General features: G+C 34.0%; 1 pseudogene; it reads right to left on the bottom strand.

Moving 5' to 3' along the window:
• Positions 7–6,324, bottom strand: part of LOC109851361 — a 21,058-nt pseudogene continuing 14,740 nt past the window's right edge.

Raw genomic sequence — 6,324 nt, 5'->3', positions numbered from 1 at the left:
CTGAGCTACTAAAAGAAGTGGGAAGTGAGGGAAGTAGCTTTTCGGGATCTTACTTCTCGGGTTGTTGCCACTGGAAAGGTGGTGGTTGCCCTGTAGTTTCTAAGCAAAAATGTCAATAATCAACAATTGTGTTTTGAGAAAGAGTGCGCAGGCATATGGTAAGAGGAAGTAACTGCATAATAGGGGGTTGGTCTCTACAGCAGCAGGGATCATAACTGCAGTTGCATATAATTGGGACGTTTTGTATCAGTTGCAGCTATTTGTTTTACTACAAGAGATAAACACACTTGAAAAGGGGGGAACATTCAATTGTGGTTGACAACTTATGCAGATTTGGGTGCAAGTCTTAGGTAACCTTTGTGAGCAGCAAAAAGGGTTAAAGCAACTTCATTTCCAACCCAAACCACCATAGAAGTCCAAGAAAACCTTATACCCCAAAACAAGCACCTACAACTACAGCTACGCAGCTGAAAAGCTACAAAATTCTAAAACTGACAAAGTAACTACAATGCACGTGATAAAAATTGCAGCTATTAGAGACCTAGAGTTACATGATACATGTACTTCAGTACTTGCACTGCGATTATAATTTTACCTTACATGGAGGAATATCAAAACAGAAATTCTACTAATAATTCTAACATATAAAACTGAAAATAACTAAAAAAGAGAAAGAATATAAAGGGCTAAGGCACTTGTTCATCAACGTAGTCAAGGAGCACCAAAATAATTTGAGCTGGAATACCATCCAAGTATCTGAAGCATCCTGTAATTCCTATTTGTGCAGATATGTATCATCAGATCATAAGGAAACTAATAGTCCATGCAAAGTAACAAGATGGTAGATCAATGGATGTTTTCCTATAATGATACTTCTAAACCTGATCAGATGGAAGTAGAAGAAATGGTGATTTATAAAATGTTGTCGGGGTTCATAGGTCATTTATTAACTTTTTGGGCATGAAAATGTAGAAAACTCATCAGTAGTTCAGAAGAAATTAAGGCGAACGTTCAAAACAAAACACTCAGCAACTAAGGCGTAACCTTTAGATTTAAGCAAGAATAACTAATAGAAAAAAAAAGAACAATAATTAAAAATACTCCACTGGACCATCAACGAATGTGCATCATCCATCAACGATCAAAGTTTGGACAAGTTCAGAATAACTTATGTCTTGATATGAAGCATTCATTAACAGGAGTAGAAACGCACTAGTTCTTGAATAACTCAATTTGGGCCACACCCTAGAGATGACATGTTACTTCAAAAACCAAAAACCCTTTTCTCAACTTATGAAATTTATATCATAAGTTTCGTTGAATCCTTAGATGGTTAGAAAAAACAATCTAGCAAGTATAAAGCTCAAAGCTCAGAAATCATAAATTTCATACTAATAGTCAAGTAGATGTTCATGCTAGTATACACAAAGTCAATATTAGCACATAATTCTGCATGTGTCTGAAAGATAAAAAAGAGATGAGAAAAGGAGGGCAAAAAAGAAAAACTAGCATAAAAATGGGTGCGTGCATCCTTTGCCCTGTGATGTTGATGCACGTATGCATGTACATATTTGCATATGTGTGCGAGAAGGGAGGACTAGAGAGGGACCTGGGAAAATCGTGGGGTCTGTGATTGCTGGTGCTTCTTTCTGTGGTGCCGAATGCAGAGGAAATCCACCAGTCATTTCACTCCCGAAGTTAGCTATAGTTACTTGATCATAAACTTCCTTCGAAGCCCAGAACTGCATAATTTTCTCCAAACGAGGCTGGTTTGTTTCCTTGTTATGTGGATTGTTGAAGATTCTTGCGAGCATGGATCCCAATACAGGTCTAAATGCAAGGGCTTCATTATCAAGATCTTGAGGATCTAACCAACGTTGCAAGCTGGCCAAAGGAAAAGAAAATAGGAAATGAAAACAGGAGAGAAGGATTAGCATATTTCTTCTAAGACAAAATAAATAAAAATGACAAGAAATGCAAGGAGAATCAAAGTTTGCTAATATGACAAACTAAAAAGTTAAGATTTAAAATCCATCAAATGCTATCTTTCGTATATTTGTATTTAGACCCAAATCCTTTTTCAAATGCAGATCAATTAGGGTGCCTCTTAAGCTAGATTAGAGGTTATTACCCATGCCTGTTCTAGACTTCTAGTAGCCACTCCTCTAATTATTGCTGACAATCATTTATTTAGCATTTTCGCTCCATCTTAGAGTATTCTCACCTAAGCTGAGAGCATTCCATTTCGCGTAATCATTATTTAAAATATTCCTGATATAGCCAATGTATCCTTTTACAAGGCTTGTCGCAAAATGATATGGTGTCAATATCCTTTACCGCTTTTTGGCAAATTACAGGCGATATAAGCCCAACATGGCTGCTATTTAGCTGATATAATGTTGGCCGATATGTCCTTATGGATTATCTCTAAACAATTTCTTTAACGATTAGCAATAAGCCATTTATTATTTAATTTTTTTAGCAAAAATTCTAACCCTATGAAGTTTTGTAGCAAATTCTAGTATGCCCTTTTCTCTAAGTTTCTACAATAGGTTAGTGATCCTAAACATATATTATTTAAATCTTTTGTAAGCTTAGATTTCATTGAGTATGTTCAGATTATATTTTGGGACATTATATTATATATGCACATCATCCAATATAGCACTCTGATATTTACTATATATCCCCAGTATTTCCTAGATATCCTCAATCTGATATGGATTTTGACCGTTCTATATATTCCTAATATCCGATATTTAAAACATTGGTTGTAATGAGGATAAAATGGACAAAAAAAGTAATCAGAAATGAAGTTATTAGGGCACCTCTTGAACTAGATTAGAAGTTATTACTCATGCATGTTCTAGTACCCATAATCCTAGTCACTCTTCCAATTATCGCTGACAATCATTTGTTTAGCATGTTCACTACATCTCAGACTATTCTCACTGAACCTGAAAGCATGCCACTTACTGTAATCAGAAATGAAAATGGACAAAAAAATGTAAGGAGAATTGTGATTTGTTAACATGACAAAAACTAAATAGTAAGATTAAAGAACAAACAACAAAGCCATTTTTCATGTTTTTTTTAATTTGGCTATACAAGTCAATATACACACAACGAAGGGAAGCAAAGTGCTAAAGTTAAAACAACTTGGGGTATCGTTTTCTTTTTACTCTCTCCTTGGTTATTTCTTTTTTTTTACACTATTTCCCCAATATTTTCGGTCCGGAAAGCAAATAGAATTGCCTCAAAATCTATTTTGCAATTCAGGAAAAAAGCCAAAGTAAATCCTCTAAACACATGAATCATATAGCCATGTCAACGTCATAGTGTTTCCACAATCACAAGAGCTTCCTGACTCGTCCTACTCCCCTTCGTGCAAAACATCCTCAAGCACAACCCCTATGGTAGATAACTCACTATGAGGTGTCTTCCTCCTATTACATAATAATCTGACCATTATTAATGATAACCGGCTCATTATGCAATAGAAAGAGGACACTTCACATGTCCCCCTGTTGGTCCCATATTTTGGAACATTAGGAATTTTTCTTAGCGCGTGTATATTTTTGGAGATATACTTTGAACAAATTAGGAGATTCCTTTGGTGAGCAAGTTGCACTTCCATGAACACTTGTATTGGTCATTCCGCATGGTCCAAGGAGCATTCTCCTAGCATGAGATGATAAGCTGATTTAGTAATACTCGTGTACTTTGCTAAAACTACACTAATTTTCTAACTACAATAATTTTTGTAACATCCAGACCTTGCATTAACACGATTCCCCAACCAAATTTCCTATGGACAAATTAGCTCTCAAATTGCGTTCTAGGAATATCTTGATTGAATTCATCTTTCCATTTCACTTTAATTATCGAAAATAGATCTCGTTTCCGTTACTTTTAGAATACAATATGTTTAATTAATTTTTATTTCTATTTAAAATTGAAAAAAAATAGATCTAACACAAACACTAATAGGACCTTAACATCATGATAAAATTTGGAAACCAAATAATCAAGAGTATTTGAGATTTTTAAAACTATCATATATTGACAGAAACGTCCACAGTCTAATAATGGTGTGAATAATTTGAGATAATATAATAATTTTAACAGTACTAAGGCATATCACTTAATTTAAGTCAGATAATGTTTAAACGAATACAAGATAAATCATAACCCCAACTTAAATTCACCTAAAAGCGAAAAGAATTAAAAATGAAAAAAATAGACATGAGATAGATTTTATACGAGAATAAAAAGGGGAAATGTATGAGGCGTTTCCAAAGACAGATGGCACGAAGAAAAGCCAAAGATCAGGATAACCACAAAGATCGATATAGCGTCCGAGCCATTATATCAAGAGGAACCGAACTCATCCTCTAGAATTGATAATGGACGCTTTCTCAATAATTAACCCAATAAAAAAACTTTTCGTTTATTAAACAACATGAATCAAAAATCTAAAAACACGTTTCAAAAATAAATAAATAAATAAATAATTGAGCTATAGCGGATCGCGGCGCGTCGTAGCGAGGTACCCCTAAGGCTATATCGGGCTATTGCGGCGAAATCGCGGCAAATAGCACAGTCAAATAGCGGTCAAATTTAAATATATTTAATTATCCTAAATAATAAGAAATTTCATAAAAAAATCTAAAAATTCAATTAGTTGTAAATTTCTTGTATTATCAATAAATAACAATTAATAAGCTTGTTGTATGAATATAACTATGAAGAAATTCAAGAAATATAGCATCATAATATGTGTGATAGCGGGTTTAGCCGCTTTTAACAACAAAATTCCGCTTTTAACCGCGAAAATCCGCTTTTAACCGCGAAAACCCACTTTTAACCCGCTAAAATCCGCTTTTACGCGCTATTCGAATGAATAGCGGATTTTCCCGCTTAAACAAGCCGCGAAACCCCTACGCGTAGCGCTGAAGGGCCGTGACCGCTATTCGCGCCGTTATAGCCCCGCTATTGGCCGCTATTTACAACACTGGTTTGAAGTAAATATATAGGGTTGCGTTTTGGGAATTATGGTTTTAATTTCGTGCTGCAATGAATTTGAACCGTTGGATTTGCATTGGAGGGTAAAGAAAGAGTTGCCGGACCAGTGGGCTTTTGTAGTGGACTAGTATTGGACTGGATTGAGACGGAGGAAAAGATTTTCCTTTGTCTTTTTTTTTTGGCCAATATACCCTGCTAATCGATCATATCTACAAATTTACCCTCCGCCAGTTGATAATTTGTCCCTCCAAGTTAGGGTGCAAAGTCATATCTGTCCAAAAAAAATATCTGTAAACGTATTCGTTGGGATACAAATATATGTACTTAAATTTATTACCAATAAATATCATATGTATATGGCTTTGTAGTAAAATATCTGAATATGTGTCCGAAATATCTGAATACATATTATTCATGCTATTACGATAGTTTTAATCCTTTAGTCTAATAATGGCTCATTGAGATTTTTAAAACTATCATATATTGACAAAAACGTCCACAGTCTAATAATGGTGCGAATAATTTGAGATAATATAATAATTTTAAAAATACTGAGGCATATCACCTAATTTTAAGTCAGATAATGTTTAAACGAATACAAGATAAATCATAACCCCAACCAAATTTCCAATAGACAAATTAGCTCTCAAATTGCGTTCAAGGAATATCTTGATTGAATTCATCTTTCCATTTCACTTTAATTATCGAAAATAGATCTCTTTTCCGTTGCTTTTAGAATACAATATATTTAAGTCAGATAATGTTTAAACGAATACAAGATAAATCATAACCCAAACTTAAATTCACCTAAAAGCGAAAAGATTTAAAAATAAAAAAAAATAGACATGAGATAGATTTTATACGAGAATAAAAAGGGGAAATGTATGAGGCGTTTCCAAAGACAGATGGCACGAAGAAAAGCCAAAGATCAGGATAACCACAAAGATCGATATAGCGTCCGAGCCATTATATCAAGAGGAACCAAACTCATCCTCTAGAATTGATAATGGACGCTTCCTCAATAATTAACCTAATAAAAAAAACTTTTCGTTTATTAAACAACATGAATCAAAAATCTAAAAACACGTTTCAAAAATAAATAAATAAATAATTGAGCTCAAACAGCCAAGGGTTAGTCTTCAGATTCTGGTAATTCAACACTAGATCAGAAACTCAAGTCCACAAATTAGGCTCATCACTGCAAAAAAAAACTAATAAGATAAATAAGAATAATTTGCAACTCGATTGGGAAAAAAAGGAAAGTGTAGATATTGGTAGAATTTTAGAGGAAAATGATGA

The sequence above is a fragment of the Asparagus officinalis genome, chromosome 8 (assembly GCF_001876935.1).
Source record: "Asparagus officinalis chromosome 8, Aspof.V1, whole genome shotgun sequence".
NCBI lineage: Eukaryota > Viridiplantae > Streptophyta > Magnoliopsida > Asparagales > Asparagaceae > Asparagus > Asparagus officinalis.
Note: the sequence above shows the minus strand (reverse complement) of the source record. Positions and strands in the feature narration are given on the sequence as shown.